This window comes from Vulpes lagopus, chromosome 4 (assembly GCF_018345385.1).
Source record: "Vulpes lagopus strain Blue_001 chromosome 4, ASM1834538v1, whole genome shotgun sequence".
Taxonomy (NCBI): Eukaryota; Metazoa; Chordata; class Mammalia; order Carnivora; family Canidae; genus Vulpes; species Vulpes lagopus.
In genome coordinates, this window is record NC_054827.1 from 91,840,785 (window position 1) to 91,867,605 (window position 26,821).

The 26,821-nt window shown below is 36.8% G+C and overlaps 1 protein-coding gene across 1 annotated transcript in view; it reads left to right on the plus strand.

Moving 5' to 3' along the window:
* LOC121489427 (fatty acid-binding protein 5-like) overlaps positions 1-26,821 on the plus strand; it is a 51,644-nt gene that overhangs the window by 20,617 nt on the left and 4,206 nt on the right. The window lies entirely within an intron of this gene.

Consider the following 26,821-nt stretch of genomic DNA (forward strand, 5'->3'; position numbering starts at 1 on the left):
TTTATCTTAGAGATATATAGAGCCTGTGGGTGGGGTGGGATGGGATGGGGTGGGCAGAAGAAAAGAATCCCAAGCAGATTTCACATTGAGGTTGGAGCCCAGTGTTCTGTTCCTTGCTCAATCTTATAACCCTGAGATCATGACCTGAGCCAAAACCAAGAGTTAGGTGCTTAACCACTGAGGAACCCAGGTGCCCCTACAATATTGTTATTCTTTAAAAAGTTAAAAATCACAGGAAAATATGTAAGGAAGAATAAATTTCCATACTCCACTAATCATTAATATCTTGGTAAATATATTTCCAGAAGTTTGGGTTTTTTTTTTTAACATTAGGCATACTGCATTGCATACAATAGATTTGTTGTCATATTAAAAAAAGAAACCTCAAAAATGAAGAAAACTACAAAGGTGAGAGGTTTTCTTTTCTTTTTTTAAGTATCTCCTACTAAAGACCACAGCTAATATTAGGTAGATGTCTTCCGTAACAGTGCATAATGAGCTCACACGAATTAGTAGACTGATATGCAAACATGGGAATGTAGATATGTTTTTGGGCAACTTAGAAGACATGGATGAATCCCTGGGAACATATGCTCTTCCAAAATAAAGCAGGAAGAAAAGAAAATTTGAACAGACCAATTATCAGGATGAAATCGAATCAGTAATCAAAAAAAACCTCCAAACACACAAAAGTCCAGGCCAAGGCAGCTCCATAGGTAAATTTTAACAAACATTTAAAAAAGAGTACCTATTTTTCTCAAACTATTACAGAAAAAGAATAGGGAGGAAATCCACCAAATTCATTCTATGAGGCCAGTACAACCCTAATACCAAAACTACCAGAAAAGAGAACTGCAAGTCAATATCTCTGATAAACATAGATGCAACATTCCTCAACAAAATATTAGTGACCCTAATCCAACAATACACTAAAACTTTGTTCACCAAGATCAAGGGGGATTCATTTCCAGGATTCAGTGGTGGTTGAATGTTTGGAAAGCAATCATTGTGATACACCACATTAACAACAAAAAAAAGGATTAAAGTCATATATCATTTCAATAGATGCAGAGAAAGCATTTGATAAAGTACGACATCCATTCATGATAAAAGAAAACCCTCTGCAAAGTAAGTCTAGAGATAACATACCTCAGAATAATAAAGGGCTTATATGAAAAACCCACAGCTAACATCGTACCCAGTAGGTAAAAACTTTCCCCCAAGGCCAGGAACAAGACAAGGATGTCCAATCTCACCACTTTGATTCAACATAGTACTAGAAGTCCTAGCCACAGCAATTAGACCACAAAAAGAAATAAAAGCCTATTAAAGAAGTGAAACTCATTATTTCCAGATGACATGATGCTCGATATAAAAAATCTGAACAACTTCACCAAAAAACTACTAGAACTGATCAATGAATTAAGTAAAGTCACAGCATACAAAATCAACATGCAGGAAACTATTGCATTTCTATACACTAATAATGAAGAAGCAAAAACAGAAATTAAGAAAAAAAATCCCATTTACAGTTGCACCAAAAACAATAAAATACCTAGGAATAAACTTTACCAAGAAGATGAAAGACTTGTACTCTAAAAATTATAAAACACTAATGAAAGAAATTCAAGACTATGCAAAGAAATGGAAAGACATTCCATGTTCATGAATTGACAGAACAAATATTGTTAAAATGTCTCTACTACACATTTAATGCAATCCCTATCAAAATATCAACAGCATTTTTCACAGAACTAGATAAACCAATCCTAAAATTTGTGTGGAGCCAGAAAGAACTTGAGTAGCCAAGGAATCTTGAAAAAGAAAAACAAAACTGGAGGTATTGCAATTCCAGATTTCAAGTTCTATTACAAAGCAGTAATAGTAATAAAAACAGTATGGTATTGGTATAAAAATAGACACATAGATCAATAGAATAGAACAGAAAACCCAGAAATAAACCCACAATTATATAGTAAATTAGTCTGTAATAAAGGAAGAATGACCATATAATAGGATAAAGTCTCTTCAATGGATGGTGTTGGGAAAACTGGTCAGCTACATGCAAAAGAATCAAACTGGATCACTTTCTTTCACTATACACAAAAATAAAGTCAAAATGAATTAAAGACCTAAATCTGAGATCTGAAATCATAAAAATCCTTGAAGAGAGCAAAGGTAGTAAATTTTTGACATGAGCTATAGCAACTTTTTTCTAGAAATGTCTCCTAAGACAAGGGAAATAAAAGAAAAAATAAACTATTAGGAATTTTGATATATAAAATTAAAAAAAAAAACTGTACGACAAAGGAAACAATCAACAAGCCAAAAGACAACCTACAGAATGGAAGAAGATCTTTCCAAATGATGTATCTAACTAAAGGTTAGTATCCAAAATATATCAAGAACTTATACTATTCAACACCCCAAACCAGACAATCCAATTTAAAAATGTGCAGAAGACATTTCTCCAAAGAAGACAAACTGATGGCCAGCAGACACATGAAAGATGCTCAACATCACTCATCATCAGGGAAATGCAAATCAAAACTGTAGGATATCACCTCACACTTGTGGAAATAGTTAAAATCAAACCCAAGGAAAACAGGTGTTGGCAAGGATGTGGAGAAAAAGAAACCCTCTCTCAATGTTGGTGGGAATGCAAACTTATGGAGCCACTCTGGAAAACAATAAGAAGTTTCCCCTGAAAGTTACACCCTACTATCCAATAATCACACTACTGGGTAATTACCAAAAAACACAAAACACTAATTTTAGTGAATACATGCACTACTGTGTTTATTGCAGCATTATGTACAATATCCAAAGTATGGAAAGAGCCTGAGTGCCCACTGATAGATGAGTGGATAGAAATGAGGTAATACACACACACACACACACACACACACACACACACACACACAAAACAGAACATTATTCAACCATAAAAAGGAATGAAATCTTGCCATTTGCAATAATATGGATGGACCTAGATATAATGCTAAGTAAAATAAGTCACAGAAAGACAAATGCCATATGATCTCACTCATATGTGGAATTTAAAAAACAAAACAAGCAAAGGAAAGAAGAGAGAAAGACAAACCAAGAAATAAACTTTCAACTATAGGGGACAAAGTGATGTTTACCAGAGGGGAGGTTGATGGGAGATGGGTAAAGTAAACGATGGGGATTAAAGAATACACTTATTATGTTGGGAAAAAAACCAGCAGCAACAGCAATTGTTTAGAATTTAGACAAATGAAAACATTTTTCAAGGACATCATTGGGAACTGCATGTGCATGATGTTAAAAAACAGTAATAAAAGAAATAAAAGAAACATAGATTGTTTCATAACAATTTTATATTTGATGCTATTTTCTAAATTAAAGAATACATATAATTTCCCTTGATTCTAATAAATAGAAAATTAAAGAGTAAAGAAATTAAAACTTTAAATAATTTTTTTCATTAACATTAGATAGACTCAATAGTCTCAGCACCAAGACATTGAGATCGTGTCAATACACTTCAGCCAGAGATCATCAGAAACACACATATAGTTGAATTAGCTAGAGTTATTACTCATTGAGTGAGGGAGAAAACACTCTGTGGGAACCATGGGGCATCTCAGTAAGTGGGACATACAGGAATTATTATAGCATTCATGTGTCTGGGGGAAGATTTGAGGGTGTAGGCATGGCTCTGATTTTGGATGCTACCACCTGCCAATCTATGTTAGGTCAACTCCATGGGAGCCCTAGCCAGTAGTATCAAGCCAGCTCCCAGATGCCAGATTCTTTTCTCTTTCTCAGAGACACTATCTTTCTAACTTCTCTTCTCATTAATATCCCACATGGCTACCCTGGGATTTTTCACTGGTAGATGCCATAAATTTCAAATTATTTTTTATAATGATATTTTCCAAAGTTTTAAAAATTCTTTGTATATTAAAGTGAACTCAGTGATTACCAAATTTCCTGATACAATATCCCTCTGTCCCTAAGTTCTTTTTTTAACAGGAGAAAATAAAATTTAATTACATATGTACAGGGAACCCCCATAAACATGAGATTTTGAAGGCAGTCAGACAAAATGAGCTATATATGCTATCTTGCACTAAGGAAAGAGGATAGGGTCTGGGAAGTCAAAGGGAAGGAAGGCAATTCACAGAAAAATAAAGAATAAATGTTTGGTAAACAAATATTTCCTGGGTTATGCAGAAACAATGAAATAGAGAGAGGAATTTTAACAAACAGATTTTGCTAAGTTCCTTTCTCTCAGCCACCCATACTTCATAGTGTACTGTAGGTGTCTGTGGTGATAGCTCCCTTCCTGGAACAGCTCATCTATTTAAATTCTTTTAGGCAAGGGGAAGGTCAAGGTCGAAATTTACTTCTTTAATAGCAAAACCTTCATTTTTCCCTGTATTTAAAATAAAAGATTTATTTATTTATTTGAGAGAGCAAGCAAGCACACAGAGGGAGAGGGAGAGAGAGAAGCAGACTTCCCACTAAGCAGGGAGCCTGATGATCCCAGGACCTTGAGATCATGACCTGAGCCAAAGGTAGATGCTTAATCATCTGAGCCACCCAATCACCCCCTCATTATATTTTTATTTTGAAAAATGGCAAAAATAATTCAATGAACATCTGTATGCTCTTCACCTAGATTCTCAGTTGTTAACATTTTGCTGCATTTGCTTATCTTTTCCTGAAGGATGGACAAACTAACACTGTTTACAGGATGTGTATGAAGCTTGTATGTGCAAGGTGGTTTGTCCACACTTATTGTGCTATGAGATGGAGCTGGATATGGAAGAGTAGAAGGAAGCTGAAGGCTTGAGGCCAGCAACCATGTTACTTACCATGTTCCAGGATGGAATTCCAATGATCCAGTAATTTCATATTATGACTTACACTATTAGGTCATAATAAAGTATATTTATCAAGTTAGGAGGATAAAATATATTTTATTACTTTACTAAATCTGTTTATACCTTTTAAACTTACAGATGTATACAGTAAAGGTCTCTATTTGTAATTTTGTCCTGGGCTGTACAAACATTAGAGGAGCACCTAATGCTTATTTGGAAGGGGAAGGGAAATACTGCTTTCCCACAGATTTCACTTATATGTAGTATAAGGGTTCAGAAGGAGTGCCCCCCAGATATGCTGCTTTGGCATGCCTATTACTTCAAGCTGAAAACATTCAAAGTCCAAAAGACTGAGGAAGAAACAGACCTTTTCCTTGAATTGGAGCCAATACTTAATGGGTAGGTTTTATTTTTAAGTTATTTTTTTTTCATGAAGACCCATAAACACTGTATCTCTGACTTCTATGTTTAAGAGTGTTTGCCCTTGATTTTATTCTTTAACTGTGTCTTAGCTGAGTCAGTTCATTTCCCTGAGAACTTAGCATTGTTCTATTCTCTTCTGACCATGATTGTTGTTTTGGAGAAATCTGAGTCCAATGCAATGCTTTCCCCTTAGAAGCATATACCATATCAAGAAGATGGCAGCTTTACAGTGTTCTTGGTAATCACTGTGAATTTCCACTACTTCATCCACATGGCTTGTCTACTGACTCATATGAGAAGTATCACTTTTTGGAGTTATAGCTGGGCTTCTTCTAGTCTTTGATTATAATTTAGGAAGAAAGATATTTGCCCATTAGGAATTTCTTATCAAACAAACCTGGTAAGTTATAGTCGTACTAAGCACCATGCTTTCATCATCCTAATGATGATTTATATTTGCACATTAGGACAATTCTTAGAATTTTTAGGATTTAATTTGATACAAAGATGTAAGACTAATTCTAAAAATATCAGAAACACATATTTGAGAAAGGTGGTATTCTAAGCACTAATTGATTTCAGATAAAACATTCCCAAGAAGTCTCAGGAGGTCAGAGTCCACAGGGGATATTGATTTTCTAATACCCATTTTTCCATTCAAATCTTCCATTATTGAAACAATTGCACTAAATCTAGAGACATTTTACTGGCTATAAACAACCCAGTCATTGGTGAAAGGCACAAGTCAGTTTTAAAAAATATTCAATTCCAATCTGAGTATTAGTTGTACATTTGTTTTCAAAAACTAGCTCCTTTTTGATATAAAGCTTTGTTTTAATGGAAATGTTTATTTCCAGGTTAGAAACAATAAGTCTTCTGAGAATATTTGATGAGCAGTAAGCATTAGCAGCAATTAAGCTTGTAATCCTTATTGAAGTAATTAGATAAAAATTATGAATTTTACTTGGTCCTCATTCTGAAAAACACCAAAGGCGACATATAGTGCCTACAACATCAGCCTAGTTTAAAAACACAGTGACTTGTGCTGACAGCTTCCTTCTGCTAGGCCCTGTTCTGAGGGTTTTACATTTATTAACTTATTTAATCTGCCCCCAAACCATAGGAGATATAGGTACCATTATTATTACTAGTTCACAGGGGAAGAAAATAGGGACACAAACAGATGAGCCACCTAGTCAAAATCCAGGTAATACCATTGCTATGGCTGTGCTCTTAAATGTGATACTCTGCTTCTTTACAAAATAAGAGTTCTGATGATGGATGAGTAAATGTACCAGCAATTCTTACAAGCACAGAGAACAAAACTATTGCATCTGAGTCTACAAAGAATATCAGAACATTGGCAGGTGCTGAGATTACCAAAAGAGTAAGGAAAGCAGGGGAGGACCAGAGTCCACAGCTGTTCCTATGAGGGCAATATCTTGCTTAACCTACTCATCCATTTTGCAGCAGTCTAAAGTGGCAATTGGATTTTCATTCATTTATTGGCTGACATTATTGGTAATCATTTCCTCTGAGAATGCCTCTTGTTAGGCATTAGTAATGCAATTATGCCTGAAGGAAGCAAAGGCCCAACTTTTTTAAAAAATGTTTTCTCTAAAGATTTTATCCATTTATTTGAGGGATGCAGAGGGATAAGCAGACTCCTCACTGAGTGCAGAACTTGATGTGGAGCTCCAGCTCAGGACCCCAAGATCAGGACCTGAGATAAAGTCAGACACTTAATTGACTGAGCCACCCAGGTGTCCTGCAATGGCCCAGATCTTAATGGAGTTTATAGTCAGTAAGAAAGATGGACAGTAGTGTCACCAAAAAGTATGAAATCACAATTATATAAGTTAAGGAGAATCCATGGGCAAAATTCTCTGTAAGGCACTAACTGGGGAGCCTGATTACACCCCAGTGATCAAGAAAATGACCTTAAAACTGAGAGCTGGGGCAGCCCCAGTGGCCCAGAGGTTTAGCACCGCCTTTTTCCCCGGGGTGTGATCCTGGAGACTCGAAATCGAGTCCCAGGTCGGGGTCCCTGCATGGAGCCTGCTTCTCCCTCTGCCTCTCTCTCTCTCTCTCATGAATAAATAAATAAAATCTTAAAAAAACTGAGACCTGAAGGAGCAAGCAGGTACTCACTAAGCAAAGGGCTGCATTTAGCATTGTGGAAAAGGCAGTCAGGCTGTTAGAAGGAACACAATGCCACTAAAAAGAGGACCTGGTGTCTTGGAAGAAGCACAAAAGACAGATGAACTTGGAAAAGAAAGCCTATGTCTCTCTGTATGGGAAGTATACCTTACATATCAGCTGACTTGAGCCGATCAGAGAGTGACTAGAAAAACAGCTGAGGGAGTTCAATGCAGGGAATTGGTTAGACAAGTGAATGAAAGACAGAGAAGGCAACCAGGGGATATGAGACAACCCTATTCCCCTATGTTAGTGGTACAAAACAGGGGGTGTTCAGAATAGCCTCATGGAAGCCCAGTTGAGACCAGCCTCATAGAATCTGGTGGGCTCCGTGTCCTCGAGACATAGCCCAAAGACAGCCAGGGAGAGGGAAAAATAACCTAGTTTCTCCCATTTTCCATTCTGCCAGCTACCTTTCCCACTGGTAAATTTAGCCACTTACCTAGGAACTAGGGAAATAGCCATAGTTGCCAGTATCTATGAGGTACAGAAGGGGGCAGAGAGACAAGTGACACATCTATAGAAAGAGACCCAAGGCCAGTACAAACATGACATAAACCTGTCTTGTTAAGTAAAGGAGTTCCTTAAATTCCCCCTCCCTAAAATTTGCCTTTTCTGAAGGCATCTTTTATGTTGGGTTCCATCTGTCAATTTGAAATCCAGAAAATCCACACAGCCTACTCTCTGATCTCATTTATTTTTATTTTAGGATACATTTGCTTATTATATAAAGTTAAAGTAGCATAGTACAAAATCTACAGGGTTCAGTGCCACAGACTGAATATCTATGATAATATATATATATACTGCCTATTATTTTTGGTAATTTGCAGGCATCATCTGTATTTGCTATAGTAACTCTGAACATGAATGGCTTAATGACCCCATCAAAAGGTGCAGGGTTTCAGACTGGATAAAAAAGCAAGACCCATCTATTTGCTGTCTACAAGAGACTAATTTTAGACATAAGGACACCTACAGCCTGAAAATAAAAGGTTGGAGAACCATTTACCATTCAAATGGTCCTCAAAAGAAAGCAGGGGTGGCAATCCTCATAACAGATAAATTAAAGTTTATCCCGAAGACTGTAGTAAGTGATGAAGAGGGACACTATATCATACATAAAAGATCTATCCAACAAGAGGACCTAACAATCATCAATATTTATGCCCTGACTCTGGGAGCTGCCAAGTATAGCAATCAATTAATAATCAAAGTTAAGACATACTTAGATAATAATACACTTATACTTGGTGACCTGAGGATAGTGCTTTCTACAATCGACAGATCTTCTAATCACAACATCTCCAAAGAAACAAGAGCTTTAAATGATACACTGGACTAGATGGATTTCACAGATACTTACAGAAATTTACATCCAAACGTAACTGAATACACATTCTTCTCAAGGTCACATGGAACTTTCTCCAGAATAGACCACATAACTGGATCACAAATCAGGTCTTAACCGATACCAAAAGATTGGGATCGTCTCCTGCATATTTTCAGACCATAATGCTTTGAAATTAGAACTAAAACATAAGAGGAAGTTTGGAAGGATTTCAAACATGTGGCGGTTAAAAGATGAAAGGGACAGCCAAGAAATTAGAGAAGAATTAAAAAGATTCATGAAAACTAATGAGAAGGAAGATACAACCATTGAAAATCTGTGGGATGCAGCAAAAGAAGTCCTGAGGGGGAAATACATTGCAATACAAGCATCCATCCAAAAACTGGAAAGAACTCAAATACACAAGCTAACCTCCCACCAAAAGGAGCTGGAGAAAAAACAGCAAATAGATCCTACACCCAGCAGAAGAAGACAGTTAATAAAGATTCGAGCAGACTCAATGAAATAGACCAGAAGAACTGTAGAACAGATCAACAAAACCAGGAGTTGGTTCTTTGAAAGAATTAATAAGATAGATAAACCATTAGGCAGCCTTATTAAAAAGAAGAGAGAGAAGACTCAAAATAATAAAATCATGAATGAGAAAGGAGAGATCACTACCAACACCAAAGAAATACAAACGATTTTAAAACCATATTATGAACAGCTATACACCAGTAAATTAGGCAATCTAGAAGAAATGGACGCATTTCTGGAAAGCCACAAACTACCAAAACTGGAACAGGAAGCAATAGAAAACCTGAACAGGCCAATAACCAGGGAGGAAATTGAAGCAGTCATCAAAAACCTCCCAAGACACAAAAGTCCTGGGCCAGATGGCTTCCCAGGGGAATTCTATCAAACGTTTAAAGAAGAAACCATACCTATTCTACTAAAGCTGTTTGGAAAGATAGAAAGAGATGGAGTACTCCCAAATTCGTTCGATGAGGCCAGCATCACCTTAATTCCAAAATCAGAGAAAGACCCCACCAAAAAGGAGAATTATAGACCAATATCCATGATGAACATGGATGCAAAAATTCTCAAAAAGATACTAGCCAATAGGATCCAACAGTACATTAAGAAGATTATTCACCATGACCAAGTAGGATTTATTCCCAGGACACACGGCTGGTTCAACACTCATAAAACAATCAATGTGATTCATCATATCAGCAAGAGAAAAACCAAGAACCATATGATCCCCTCATTAGATGCAGAGAAAGCATTTGACAAACTACAGCATCCATTCCTGATCAAACTCTTCGGAGTGTAAGGATAGAGGGAATATTCCTCAGCATCTTAAAAGCCATCTACGAAAAGCCCACAGCAAATATCATTCTCAATGGGGAAGCACTGGGAGCCTTTCCCCTAAGACCAGGAAGAAGACAGGGATGTCCACTCTCACCACTGCTATTCATCATAGTACTGGAAGTCCTAGCCTCAGCTATCAGACAACAAAAACACATTAAAGGCATTCAAATTGGCAAAGAAGAAGTCAAACTCTGCCTCTTCGCCGATGACATCATACTCTACCTAGAAAACCCAAAACACTCCACCCCAAGATTGCTAGAACTCATACAGCAATTTGGCAACGTGACAGGATACAAAATCAATGCACTAAAATCAGTAGCATTTCTGTACACTAACAATGAGACTGAAAAAAGAGAAATTAAGGAGTCAATCCCATTTACAATTGCACCCAAAAGCATAAGATACCTAGGAATAAACCTAACCAAAGAGGTAAAGGATCTATACCCTAAAAACTATAGAACGCTTCTGAAAGAAATTGAGGAAGACACAAAGAGATGGAAATATATTCCCTGCTCATGGATTGGCAGAATTAATATTGTGAAAATGTCAATGTTACCCAGGGCAATTTACACGTTTAATGCAATCCCTATCAAAATACCATGGACTTTCTTCAGAGAGTTGGAACAAATAATCTTAAGATTTGTGTGGAATCAGAAAAGACCCGAATAGCCAGGGGAATTTTAAAAAAGAAAACCATATCTGGGGGCACCACAATGCCAGATTTCAGGTTGTACTACAAAGCTGTGGTCATCAAGACAGTGTGGTACTGGCACAAAAACAGACACATAGATCAATGGAACAGAATAGAGAATCCAGAAGTGGACCCTCAATTTTATGGTCAACTAATATTCTATAAAGGAAGAAAGACTATCGACTGGAAAAAAGTCTCTTCAATAAATGGTGCTGGGAAAATTGGACATCCACATGCAGAAGAATGAAACTTGACCACTGTCTTGCACCATACACAAAGATAAACTCAAAATAGATGAAAGATCTAAATGTGAGATAAGATTCTATCGAAATCCTTAGAGGAGAACACTAGGCAACACCCTTTTTGAACTCGGCCACAGTAACTTCTTACAAGATACATCCATGAAGGCAAAAGAAACAAAAGCAAAAATGAACTATTGGGACTTCATCAAGATAAGAAGCTTTTGCACAGCAAAGGATACACTCAACAAAACTGAAAGATAACCTACAGAATGGGAGAAGATATTTGCAAATGACGTATCAGATAAAGGGCTAGTTTCAAAGAAGTATAAAGAACTTATTAAACTAAACACCAAAGAAACAAACAATCCAATCGTGAAATGGGCAAAAGACATGAACAGAAATCTCACAGAGGAAGACATAGACATGGCCTTAAGCACATGAGAAAATGCTCTGCATCACTTGCCATCAGGGAAATACAAATCAAAACCACAATGAGATACCACCTCACACCAGTGAGAATGGGGAAAATTAACAAAGCAGGAAACCACAAATGTTGGAGAGGATGCGGAGAAAAGGGAACCCTCTTACACTGTTGGTGGGAATGTGAACTGGTACATCCACTCTGGAAAACTGTGTGGAGGTTCCTCAAAGAGTAAAAAATAGACCTGCCCTACGGCCCAACAATTGCACTGCTGGGGATTTACCCCAAAGATACAGATGCAATGAAACACCGGGACACCCGCACCCCAATATTTCTAGCAGCAATGTCTACAATAGCCAAACTGTGGAAGGAGCCTCGGTGTCCATCGAAAGATGAATGCATAAAGAGGATGTGTTTTATGTATATAATGGAATATTACTCAGCCATTAGAAATGACAAATACCCACCATTGGCTCAACGTGGATGGAACTGGAGGGTATTATGCTGAGTGAAATGAGTCAATCGGAGAAGGACAAACATTATATGGTCTCATTCTTTTGGGGAATATAAAAAATAGTGAAAGGGAATAAAGGAGAAAGGAGAAAAAATGAGTGGGAAATATCAGAGAGGGAGACAGAACATGAGAAACTCCTAACTCTGGGAAACAAACTAGGGATGGTAGAAGGGGAGGAAGGCGGGGGGTGGGGGTGAATGGGTGATGGGCACTGAGGGGGTCACTTGACGGGATGAGCACTGGGTGTTATTCTGTATGTTGGCAAAATGAACACCAATAAAAATTTATTATTAAAAAAATAAAAAATAAAAATAAAATGGACAACCACAAAAACAAAAAACTGGAAAGAACTCAAATACAAAAGCTAACATTGCACCTAAAGAGCTGGAGAAAAAACAGCAAATAGATCCTACACCCAGAAGAAGACAATTAATAAAGATTCAAGCAGAACCCAATGAAATAAGGACCAGAAGAACTGTGGAACAAATCAACCAAACCAGGAGTTCGTTCATTGAAAGAATTAATAAGATAGATAAACCATTAGCTAGCCTTATTAAAAAGAAGAGAGAAAAGACTCAAATTAATGAAATCATGAATGAGAAAGAAGAGATCACCACTAATACCAAGGAAATATAAATGATCTTAAAAACTTATTTTGAGCACTTTACACGAATAAATTAGGCAATCTAGAAGAAATGGATGCATTTCTGGAAAGCCACCAACTACCAAAACTGGAACTGGAAGAAATAGAAAACCTGAACAGGCCAATAACCAGGGAGGAAACTGAAGCAGTCATCAAAAACCTCTCAAGACACAAAAGTCCAGGGCCAGATGGCTTCCCAGGGGAATTCTATCAAACGTTTAAAGAAGAAACCATACCTATTCTACTAAAGCTATTTGGAAAGATAGAAAGAGATGGAATACTTCCAAATTCGTTCTATGAAGCCAGCATCACCTTAATTCCAAAACCCCACCAAAAAGGAGAATTATAGACCAATATCCCTGATGAGCATGGATGCAAAAATTCTCAACAACTTACTAGTCAATAGGATACAACAGGACACTAAGAAGATTATTCACCATGACCAAGTGGGATTTATCCCCAGGATGCAAGGCTGGTTCAACACTCGTAAAGCAATCAATGTTATTGATCACATCAGCAAGAGAAAAAACAAGAACTATATGATCCTCTCAATAGATGCAGAGAAAGCATTTGACAAAATACAGCTGTATTTGCTATAAAAAAATTATCTCAAAACCTTATAATAAAGGAGAATGAAAAGATAAAAGATGACCAGACATTTTGCCTTGAGTAACTGTCCCATCAGAATAAGAACAGACACCTGTTTCTAAATGTTGACCAGGGTAATAGAAGCAGACTAGCATTTTTGTTCCTAAAGAAAACAGACATCAGCTACAAAGATGTGTCAGGAATAAAGATTCTCCTTTCCAAAGCAAGCCTCACAAATCTTCCCAAAATATTCCCTGTAGACAGTTACAGACTGATCAACAGCCCAGTCTCTGAAGCATCTTTTTAGAGTCTCAAAATCAGTCACCTCAAAACCAGTTTAAACCCTCATCACAAACATAATGAGTTCTCTCCTAAGAGAGGCTCATGATTCTAACAATCTATTTAAATCTGGCTTCCTGACAGTTCATCCATCCTTGACATGGAATTTGAAGGAATTCTATCAACTGAAAAATCCCAAGCTTTAAAACAAAGAATTGAACAGATTTTATACAAAGTAAAACATATTTATGAAATATCCCAGGTGAACTTTCTTCATCTGACTTCTTCAGGCACTGAGCCTTGTACCCATTCTGTCTTGATTGGTAAGTGTCAAAGCATTTTTGAACACCTGGAGATGAGAAACTAGGGATTTTAATTTTAGTTATATCTCTAGTTTTCTAAAATGGAGTTGCCTACAAGTAAGAAAATGAATTGTCATAGTGTGTTAAGAAAATGCCAACTCTAGTAGATGACACTTGTTTTATTACCCATGAGTCTTGCATTCTCACAATGAAACATTCTCAGGAGTTGACTTGAGAGGACCTGATGGCAGGAGCCCAGAAGTAACAAGCGCCTAATGCAAATCTTGTGATACAGTCACCAACAACAAAGTACTTTAAAATAAGGGCCAAGCTCCGGGTAAGGAGAGCATATGACTAATATTTAATAAAAATCAGATAGCTTATTTAAATGAAACTAATCAAATTTGGCAAAATTTGAATCAGAATTATTGATGATTTTTACTAAGTTCATTTTCATTCTGTTTACAAATTCAATATAATTTCCATTCAGTTAAAAATACTTTCACATTTTGATTTATTATTTGATTGATATGGGGTTTTTTATATTTTATATTTATATTTTATTAAAGATATTATTTATTTATTCATGAGAGACACAGAGAGAGAGGCAGAGACACGAGCAGAGGGAGAAGCAGGCTCTCTGCAGGGAGCCTGATGTGGGACTTGATCCCAGAGCTCTGGGATCATGCCCTGAGCCGAAGGCAGATGCTCAACCACTGAGCTACCCAGGCTTCATGATAGGGTGTCTTTTAATTGCATTTTAAAATTTTTAGAACATTATTGATTAAAATATAATTGTAAGAAATAATACAGAGATCCCATGTACTCTCTACCAAGTTATACCAATAGTACTGTTTTGAGGGGGAAGTGTATCACAGATTGGTATATAGTCAAGATATGAAACATCCATCTGAAGGATCTTTCATGTCCCCATTTTATGGTCATGCCTATTTCCCTTCCTCCTTCACTCCCTTCTTAATCCCTGGCAACCATTAATATGATCTCCATTTTCATCTTGCCACTTCAGGAATGCTAGCTATATAAATGGGATAATACAAAATGGTACTTCTGGCCTTGGCTTTTGATTTATGTGGTAACCATTTACAGAGATGTTTATTCATTTGTGTAGATCCGTGTTTCCACTTGTCATTTATTTCCGGTATGGATGATTTCCTTTAACATTTCTTGTAGTCTCATTGTTAGTGCATAGAAATGACACTGACTTCTGGGCATTGATTTTGTATCCTGTCACACTGCCAAATTGCTGTATGAGTTCTAGCAATCCTGGGGTGGAGTCTTTTGGGTTTTCTATGTAGAATATCATGTCATCTGCAAGAGGGAGAGTTTGACTTCTTCTTTGTCAATTTGAATGCCTTTTATTTCTTTTTGTTGTCTGATTGTTGAGGCTGGGACTTCTAGTACTATGTTGAATAGCAGTGGTGAGAGTGGACATCCCTGTCTTCTTCCTGATCTTAGCGGAAAGGCTCCCAGTGCTTCCCCATTGAGAATGATATTTGCTGTGGGCTTTTCGTAGATGGCTTTTAAGATGTTGAGGAATGTTTCCTCTATCCCTACACTCTGAAGAGTTTTGATCAGGAATGGATGCTGTATTTTGTCAAATGCTTTCTCTGCATCTATTGAGAGGATCATATGGTTCTTGTTTTTTCTCTTGCTGATATAATCAATAACATTGATTGCTTTATGAGTGTTGAACCAGCCTTGCATCCTGGGAATAAATCCTACTTGGTCATGGTGAATAATCTTCTTAATGTATTGTTGTATCCTATTGGCTAGTAAATTGTTGAAAATTTTTGCATCTATGTTCATCATGGATATTGGTCTATAATTCTCCTTTTTGGTGGGGTCTTTCTCTGATTTTGGAATTAAGATGATGCTGGCCTCATAGAACGAATTTGGAAGTACTCCATCCTTTTCTATCTTTCTGAACAGCTTTAGTAGAATAGGTATGGTTTCTTCTTTAAACGTTTGATAGAATTCCCCTGGGAAGCCATCTGGCCCTGGACTTTTGTGTCTTGGGAGGTTTTTGATGACTGCTTCAATTTCCTCCCTGGTTATTGGCCTGTTCAGGTTTTCTATTGCTTCCTGTTCCAGTAATTTGGGGTTTTCCAGAAATGCGTCCATTTCTTCTAGATTGCCTATATTGGCATATAGCTGCTCATAATAAGTTTTTAAAATCGTTTGTATTTCCTTGGTGTTGGTAGTGATCTCTCCTTTCTCATTCATGATTTTATTAATTTGAGTCTTTTCTCTCTTCTTTTTAATAAGGCTAGCTAATGGTTTATCTATCTTATTAATTCTTTCAAAGAACCAACTCCTGGTTTTGTTGATCTGTTCCACAGTTCTTCTGGTCTGTATTTCATTGAGTTCAGCTCAATTCGTTATTAACTCTCTTCTTCTGCTGGGTGTAGGATCTATTTGCTATTTTTCTCTAGCTCCCTTAGGTGTAAGTTTAGCTTTTGTATTTGAGATATTAAGGAGTCAATCCCATTTACAATTGCACCCAAAAGCATAAGATACCTAGGAATAAACCTGACCAAAGAGATAAAGGATCTATACCCTAAAAACTATAGAACACTTCTGAAAGAAACTGAGGAAGACACAAAGAGATGGAAAAATATTCCATGCTCATGGATTGGAAGAATTAATATTGTTAAAATGCCATGTTACCCAGGGCAATTTACACATTTAATGCAATCTCTATCAAAATACCATGGACTTTCTTCAGAGAGTTGGAACAAATTATTTTAAGATTTGTGTGGAATCAGAAAAGACCCTGAATAGCCAGGGAAATATTAAAAAAGAAAAACATATCTGGGGGCATCACAAAGCCAGACTTCAGGATGTACTACAAAGCTGCAGTCATCAGGAGAGTGTGGTACTGGCACAAAAACAGACACATAGATCAATGGAACAGAATAGAGAATCCAGAAGTGGACCCTCAACTTTATTTTTTTAATAAATTAATTTTTTATTGGTGTTCAATTTACCAACATACAGAATTACATCCAGTGCTCATCCTGTCAAGTGTCCCCCTTAGTGCCCGTCACCCACTCACCCCCACCCCGCCCTCCTCCCCTTCCACCACCCCTAGTTCATTTCCCAGAGTTAGGAGTCTTTATGTTCTGTCTCCCTTCCTGATATTTCCCACACATTTCTTCTCCCTTCCCTTATATTCCCTTTCACTATTATTTATATTCCCCAAATGAATGAGAACATACACTGTTTCTCCTTCTCCGATTGACTTACTTCACTCAGCATAATACCCTCCAATTCCATCCACGTTGAAGCAAATGGTGGGTATTTGTGGTTTCTAATGGCCGAGTAATATTCCATTCTATACATAAACCACATCTTCTTTATCCATTCATCTTTCGATGGACACCGAGGCTCCTTCCACAGTTTGGCTATTGTGGACATTGCTGCTAGAAACATCGGGGTGCAGGTGTCCCGGCGTTTCATTGCATCTGAATCTTTGGGGTAAATCTCCAACAGTGCAACTGCAAATTAATAAAATCGTGAATGAGAAAGGAGAGATCACTACCAACACCAAGGAAATACAAACGATTTTAAAAACATATTATGAACAGCTATACGCCAAAAATAGACCCTCAACTTTATAGTGAACTATTATTCGACAAAGGAGGAAAGACTATCCACTGGAAGAAAGACAGACTCTTCAATAAATGGTGCTGGGAAAATTGGACATCCACATGCAGAATGAAACTAGACCACTGTCTTGCACCATACACAAAGATAAACTCTAAATGGATGAAAGATCTAAATGTGAGACAACATTCCATCAAAATCCTAGAGGAGAACACAGGCCACACCCTTTTTGAACTCAGCCACAGTAACTCCTTGCAAGATACATCCACGAAGGCAAAAGAAACAAAAGCAAAAATGAACTATTGGGACTTCATCAAGATAAGAAGCTTTTGCACAGTAAAAGATACAGTCAATAAAACTAAAAGACAACCTACAGAATGGGAGAAGATATTTGCAAATGACGTATCAGATAAAGGGCTAGTTTCCAAGATCTATAAAGAACTTGTTTAACTCAAAAGCAAAGAAACAAACGATCCAATCATGAAATGGGCAAAAGACATGAACAAAAATTTCACAGAGGAAGACATAGACATGGCCTTAAGCACATGAGAAAATGCTCTGCATCACTTGCCATCAGGGAAATACAAATCAAAACCACAATGAGATACCACCTCTCACCAGTGAGAATGGGGAAAATTAACAAGGCAGGAAACCACAAATGTTGGAGAGGATGTGGAGAAAGGGAACCCTCTTCCACTGTTGGTGGGAATGTGAACTGGTGCAGCCACCCTGGAAAACTCTGTGGAGGTTCCTCAAAGAGTTAAAAATATCTGATCTCCTAATCATAGATCTGCTCTATGACCCAGCAATTGCACTGCTGGAGATTTATCCCAAAGATACAGATACAATGAAACGCCGGGACCCCGGCACCCCGATGTATCTAGCAGCAATGTCCACAATAGCCAAACTGTGGAAGGAGCCTCGGTGTCCATCGAAAGATGAATGGATAAAGAGGATGTGGTTTATGTATACAATGGAATATTACTCAGCCATTAGTAATGACAAATACCCACCATTTGCTTTGACGTGGATAGAACTGGAGAGTATTGTCCTGAGTGAATTAAGTCAATCAGAGAAGGAAAAACATTATATGGTCTCCTTCATTTGGGGAATATAAAAAATAATGGCAGGGTATAAAGGGGAAAGGAGAAAAAATGAGTGGGAAAAATCAGAAAGGGAAAAAAATAACATTTCTTGTAGTGTGGATCTGCTGGTTATGAATTCTTCGACTTTTATATGTCTGGAGCAGTGTTTATTTTTCTTTATTCTTGGAAGATATTTTGCTGGTATAGTCTTATAAACTGACAGGACTGATTTTTATTTCTCTTTTGAAAGAATTTTAGATTTACAAAAGAATTAGTAAAACATAATACAAAGACTTCTCGTTTACCTTTTGCTCACTTTCCCTTACTGACTTTCCCTTACTGTTAACATCTTACATAGCAATGGCAAAGTTGGTAAAACTCAGAAGTTTACATAGGCACAAAACTGTTAACTCGGCTACAGCCTTTATTGACATTTTATCAATTTTTCCATTAATGTCTTTTTCCTATTCAATCAAAGATACCATGTTGCATTTAGTTTTTATGTCTCCATACTCTCTTCTAATCTGTGACAATTTGTTTTATGAAAAGCAAACTAACCTGGGCACTTTTGAATACTAATGGTGAAATACTTTGTGGAATATCCTCAGCTTAAGCATTTCTAATATTTTCTCATAGTAGAGACTTTTTATCATATAACATCAGAGATTACATGATATCAACATTACTTATTACAGGTGATATTAGTCTTCATCACTTTGTTAAGAAACTGCCTGCCACATTTCTCCACTGTAAATTATAATTTTATCCCTTTCTATTTTCTACTTATTAGAAGTGAGTCACTAAGTCTAGCTTATATTCAATGGGAGGGAGTGATGTTTAGCTGTAATGTTTTTGTTTGTTTTGTTGATACTCTATAAATTAATGAAGTTCCCCTCTATTTTTAGTTGTCTGGGATTTTTTCTCATAAATGAATATTCTCTTTCATCACTTTATTTTTCTACATTTCCTAAATGACCAAATAATATTTCCCATTTAGTCTTAATATGTTGAATTACACTGACTGATTTTTTTAATGTGAACCAGGCTTTCATTCCTGGTATTAATCTTTATATGTCACTATATATATATATATATTTTTTTTTAGATTCAATTATTTTCTTATTTTGTTGATGGTTTTTGTGTCTACATGAATAAGGGATATTTGCCTTTTTAGTTCTATTAACCTTTCTTGTAATATCTATGTCGATTTTTGTTATTGGTAAGGCAGCCCTCATAGAATGAGTTCAGAAATGCTCTTTTTGTTTTATATTCTGGAAAAGTTTGTATACTTGGTACTATAGATGCTTATAAAATTTGATAGAGGGTAGCCCGGGTGGCTCATCAGTTTAGTGCTGTCTTCAGCCCAGGGCATGCTCCTGGAGACCTGGGATCGCGTCCTACATTGGGCTCCCTGCATGGAGCCTGCTTCTCCCTATGCCTGTGTCTCTGCCTGTCTCTCTCTCTCTCTCTCTCTCTCTCTCTGTGTGTCTCTCATGAATCAATGAATAAAATATTTTAAAAATTTTTTGATAAACTATCTGTGATTAGAATTGTGCATTTAGAAAGTCTTTAATTAAAATTTAACTTCTTTGATAGATATAGGTTTATAAAGATTATCTATTTTTTTAAGATTATCTATTTTTAATAAGTTCTGGTAGTTTTTGTCTTTCAAGGAATATGTTAATTTAACCTATGTTGTAGAATTATTGATATAGTTTTTTCAATTAATTTTTTAACCATAAAATAATGTTTCTCCCTCTTTTTTATGATATTGATTATTTGTGCTTTATCTTTTTTTCTTGGCAAAACTGTACAGGGTTTTTTGAGTTGTATATGGAGAATTATAGGGATCCCTGGGTGGCGCAGTGGTTTGGCGCTTGCCTTTGGCCCAGGGCGCGATCCTGGAGACCCGGGATCGAATCCCACATCAGGCTCCCGGTGCATGGAGCCTGCTTCTCCCTCTGCCTATGTCTCTTCCTCTCTCTCTCTCTCTCTGTGACTATCATAAATAAATAAAAATTAAAAAAAAAAAAAGAGAATTATAAGATGGCTTCCAGGGGATCCCTGGGTGGCGCAGCGGTTTGGCGCCTGCCTTTGGCCCAGGGCGCGATCCTGGAGACCCGGGATCGAATCCCACGTCGGGCTCCCGGTGCATGGAGCCTGCTTCTCCCTCTGCCTGTGTCTCTGATCTCTCTCTCCCTCTCTCTATCATGAATGAATAAATAAAAATCTTTAAAAAAATTTAAAAAAAAATAAGATGGCTTCCAAGGTTTTCTACCCTCTATATGTTGTTCCATACCATGAATTTTATGTATTTTACTCCCATGATTAGTTATGTTATTTATATGGTACAGTTGAATTTAAGATATGGAAACTATCTGGTTGGGCCTTGCTTAATCACAGGAGCCTTTTAAAAACCAAGAGTTTTCTCTAGCTAGTTCAAAAGGGGAATTTAGAGTAAAGCACTAGAATGATTACATGTATTTTTGTTGGCTTGAATATGGAGTTAGCAATATAGTAAATAGTTGGGAGTGTGTTATTGTCCCATAGCTCTTTGTTTCTTTGTTCTGATTTTTTTAACTCATTTTTTTCTTTGTGTTTCAGATTGGATTATTTCTGTTCAACTGTTGTCAAATTCACTGGTTCTTTCCTTTGGCTGTGATAAGTCTATTGGTATCAGCATCAAGGCATGTTTCATCTCCCCTATGCTGCTGCTGCTTCTGCTGCTGTTGTTGTTTTCCTGCGTTTCTATTAGATTTCTTCTTAACAGTTTGCATTGATCCATTGAAATCAGTATTGGTCTTGCATGTTGTCTACCTTCTCCATTAAAGCCTTTAACATATTAAATGATTATTTTAAACACCTCTGTTACGTCTGGCTCTTTGTAATGACTGCTTTGTCTGTTCAGACTGCTATTCTTGGTTTATTGTTGGGTGTGTCCTATGGAAGAGTAGACACTGAGGTAAATGTTTTGTATGCTTGGAGATGAGCATCCTTTTATCCTTAGGCCTCTAGTGTGAGGGTTTGCTTATCTGGTGGGAAGTTGATACAGGCTTCAAATTTTCTTCCTACTTGAATCTGAGCCTGTTGACTTGGATTTGGGTCTTCCCTTTCATCTGCCTAGAGATAATCTTTCTTTCACAGTTTCTCCACGTGGATCATACTATTGTTTTTATTCAATGCTTGTTAGCATGTTAGTGGTTGCAACAGGGGACGGTGTTGTTTTCTGATATTTTGACTAAAATCTAGTCATAGGCAGAATTTGTGAATCTAGTTCTTCAGATGTGAACTGAATGTAATGCTGAGCCTAGCAAGTATTCCTGCAAAGTAGGAGCATTATTTCCCAGTTCCCCTGAAAAAGAACATTATTTCTCAGTTCCCCTCCCACTGCCACAGTAGGTTTCCAATCATTCTCTAATGCAACAGTCCTTGCTGCTCTCTTCCTGTGTAATAAGGTTTTTATTTCACAGAGAGCACAGCAATGTGTGCCTGGGTAGAGACGTTGCAGTGGAGATGGTTGCACCACTGGATGGTTGCTCAGCATTCTCCCGAGTTTTCCCTTTGAATGCCCATGAAGTTCCTGGATAAGAAACCTGAAAGAAAAAAAAAGAAGAAAAAAAGAAAAGAAACCTGCAAGAGCATGAGAGACCTGTACCTCTGTGGCTCTCAGAGGCTTCACATTTTCATGCTCCCCACATTTAACATTTAGTAATTTGGTAAACACTTTTGGCTCAATAGACTTAATGGATTATATAGTGTTTGGTGATATTTATCTCAAGTAAGCAATGCTTAAATAAACAAATGCCAACTAGTGTCTCTCTTTCTAAAGATTTTAGACTAGTCATTTGCCCTGAAATCTTACATAGTTGATAGGTTCAATAAAAGTTATTAGTTTGCAAAAATATTATTGGTTTGCAATCACTACAAGCAAATGAATAAATTGCTGCAATTGGCCAAAAGTAGATAACATGATTATTTTTTTTTTAACATGATTATTTTTAAGGAGGGCCATAGACAATGGCTGACAGCCTTACCAGAACTAGTGAAATGGGCGATGGCAGTTTTCCATAGGAAATAATGAGGGGTAGAAAAACTATATACCTTCACATCCGAAATGCTTTACTCATACCTAGATAGATCATAAAAATGTTTGTCTCAATCCAATTAGCATACACTTGATTGCTTATCTCTAATTTATAATCTTAATAACTTAAACTTTTTATTTTAAAATAATGTTAAATTTACATAACTTTGCAAAGACAATATAGAGAGTTCCTGTACCCTCCATACCCAGGTCCCTCTGTTAGCATCTCTTTCAATTTCTATAGTATATAAGTTCAAAACAAATAACCAGTATAGATATATTATTATTAAATAAATATAAATTAATCAGATTTCAATATTGTTTCTCATAATATTCCATAATATTATAACTTTCTATTCAAGGATCCCAACAAGGATACCACATTACATTTAGTCATTCATATTTCCTGAGGCTTTCTGGGCTGTGAAATTTTCTCAGCTGTTCTTTGTTTTTAATAAAATTGATAGTTTTGAGAGTACCAGCCAGGTATTTGGTAAAATGTCCCTCAATTTAGGATTCTCAGGTGTTTTTGTCATGATTAGATTAGGGTTAAAGGTTTGGGAAGAAAGACCTCAGAGTTAAGGCACCATTCTCAACACATCACATTAGGGTAAGTGCTTGAACATTACTTATCACTGATGATAACATAGTGTGTCCTCACTGTAAAGTTACTTTCTCTCCCCCCTTTTTTACTATACCTTTTTTTAAAGATTTTATTTATTCATTCATGAGAGACAGAGTAAGGAGAGAGAGAGAGGCAGAGACACAGGCAAAGGGAAAGCAGGCTCCATGCAGGGAGCCTGACTTGGGACTTCATCCCAGGTCTCCAGGATCACGCCCTGGGCCGAAGGCAGGTGCTAAACCGCTGAGCCACCCAGGGATCCCCTTTACTATACCTTTTGAAAGCAAGTTACTAATCACATCTATTTATCAGGCAGGAAGGTGTGCTTTACTTCCTGGAGGTGAAAGTCTACATAAATTATTTGGTAATATTTTTCATAGGAAATTTGTCTCTCCTCCAGTGTTTATTTACTTATCCTTTTATTTATATCAGTATGGATTAATGAATATTTATTTTATACCTTGAATTATAATTTAAAAAACACAGTTCTATTTATTTTTCTTCTCAAACTGTTCTAGTCTTAAGCATTAAGGAGTCCTTTGACACACCCCCTGTCATTTAATTTTCTATACCACATCTTTACTTTGAGTTCTACACAGATACTCTAAGTTCATCTTTCTTATTCTCTGCCCTCACCAAAAAATCAGAGATTTCTCCAAGGAGCCCTAGTCCTCTTTATTGGGGAATAGTATTATTAATCAAGATCTAGGTCCTGGATTAGCTCATTGCTGGTGGAATATCATTACTTCTAAGCTCTCTCCACAGATAGTGCAAGGAAATATATGTATGTATATTAACCTGTGAACAAGACAGAGGTGATACAGAAGGCATCATAGAGACAGGCTCTATTCCATGGAAAAGACAATTGATATATCAGTAAAAGAGAGACAGACAGACAGAACACACTCCATCATACTGCTACTATTCATGGAAAAGGAAATAGTAAATCACTACACCTAACCCCATGTCTTACAAAGACACTTTAAAATTCCCCATTGATATCCTGTTCAATGAAAAGTCAGAGGATGCACAATGCTGAAAATATTAATTGGTTATTCAACAAATATTCATGGAGGGCCTACATGAGTTAAGAAAGCAAAGAAAAGGAACAAACTGCTCTAATGAAACATTCAAGGGAGAAGGGAGAATAGATGATAAACTGATAAACTTACAGATATCTTATATGTGATGATGGTAAGTGATATATAGAGAAATAAAACAAGGAAGGATAAAACAGATTTCCACTGCTTCTGGTAAACCATTCTTATTTTATACAGGTATCCAAGGATATAATGGGATCTTGTTTGGGGAAGTGCAGGCAGTGAATAAGTAAGAAATGCAGAGATCTGTTGGGAGGGTGGTTTGGGAACTAGAAATGTGAGAGCAAAGGAGGAAAAATTGGGATGTTTGAGGGATATCATGAGGGCCAATATGGCAGGAATTGGGGTCAGTAATGGAGAGGAAGCTCAAACCATGGAGGACTTTGTAGTCCAACTTAAGATTTTGAGGATTTATCTGATGAGATAGGAAGTTCTTGGATGGAGCTTGCCAAGGCTTGATCTGCACTCTACTTTAAAAGAATTGTGTTGGCTGCTGGATGGAGAATAGTCTGCAGATAAGCAAGTTAGGCAACTCCTATAATAACCAGGTGGGACATCAGTGTACACTGGAGGTGGTAATATGTGGTTGGAATCTGAGTATACTTTTATGTATTTTTTAATGCATTGAATATATATTATGACAGGAAAAGAAGAAACAAAAATGGCTTTGAACTTTCAGATCTGAACAATTAGAAGAGCAGAGCTGATAGAGCAGACAGAGCTGCTTATTCCAGAATAGGGAGAAAGAGAGGCAGGAGTCTTCTCCTGCACATTGAGTTTGAAATCCCTTTTAGACATTTGTGTGGACATATTGAAATGTTGTTAGGATATATGTGACCATACTTCCAGAGAGTATCCATATTGTGTGGAACATGTATGGTATTTTAATTCCTGAAATTAGATGACATCCCCTAGAAAATAAAAGAATGGAAGGAAGATCTCAGGGCTGACCCATGGACATGCTCATATACGGAGGTTGCAAAGAGGAAAAGACACTATAAATTATACTAAGGAGATATTGCTCAAAGACAAATCCCGGGGGTGGGGGGTGAGTAGACAGTTGAGGGCTTTAGAAATATCTTTAGACAATCACTTATGCTAAATTGACCTCAGTTGGCATTATTTTTCTAGTAGGCTGAACCTCAAAGATGTATCTCCAATTAACACTGAGTTAGAAGTATAATAGGATTTATGCGAAGGTACCAGAGAATTAATAAAAACATGGACCACTACAAATTCAAAAGGCAGATAGATATTATAAGAATCCAAACAAATACTAAACATTTCCCTAAGATCTTAGAGTAATTGGAGAGAAAAAAAGTTTGAGCTCAATGCTGAAATAGCCAAAAGGAAATAAAAGAAAGAAAGTTGTAAAAAGTTAAGACAAGATGAAGTATAAAGGGTGGGAGAGATCAAAATAAATAGAAGAAATAAGATCATAGAAGATGAAAGCCACATTAAAAGTAGAAATAATAAAATCTAATCTGACAAAAACAGTTTCAGGAACATGAACAACAGGTTTAGAAATACTGAGTACACCCAAGAGGGAATAATTAGAAGAAAACAATAGGTATGTAAATCAAACAGAGTGTTTACAAATACATAGTGTTTCTGAGAAAAATAAAAGAACAAACCAAACAAAGTAAAATATTTAAAGATATTATCAGAGAAAAAAGTCCTGAAATGAAGGAAGACATGGATCTGGAGATCCCAAGAAAACAGGATGTGAGAAGTCTTAATAAAATTATAAAGAGCACTTGACGGGATGAGCACTGGGTGTTATTCTGTATGTTGGCAAATTGAACACCAATAAAAAATAAATTTATTATTAAAAAAATAAAATAAAATAAATGAAAATAAAAAAGTTATAAAGAAACAGGAGAGGCTGAGAATACTGCAAAGTAAGAGGCTCCTAAGCTCACATTATCCCATGGATACAACTAGATAACATAACATCAGCATAAATAATCCAGAAAATGAACTGAAGACTGGCAGAACAAACTCCACAACTAAAGGTAGAAAAGAGGCCATATCAAAGAGGGTAGGAAGGGCGGAGACACTGTGGGGAGCTAAATGAACCATAGCTGTCCACTGGGAAGAGGATCCTGAGGCATGGAGAGGGGAGAGAAACAGACTCACACTAGAAGCTAGCACAGACAAGATGAATCCTTGTAACAATTGGCTTTGGAAGCAAGAGAGGCCAAATTTCATGAGTTCTTACAAAGCAGGGTTTAAAGACTAGAATTTTAAAAATCAGCAGCTTTGGTTCTGGGACATCCTGGGACAGTTGGTTTTAGGAAGCTGAATCTCTACCCTTAAAATGATAGCAAGACAAACAGCTTGTGGTGATGCAGTGTAGAAAAAGTAATTTGACAAACACCTGGGACATATAGGAGGAAGAGTTATTTACAAATCTCAGAGCA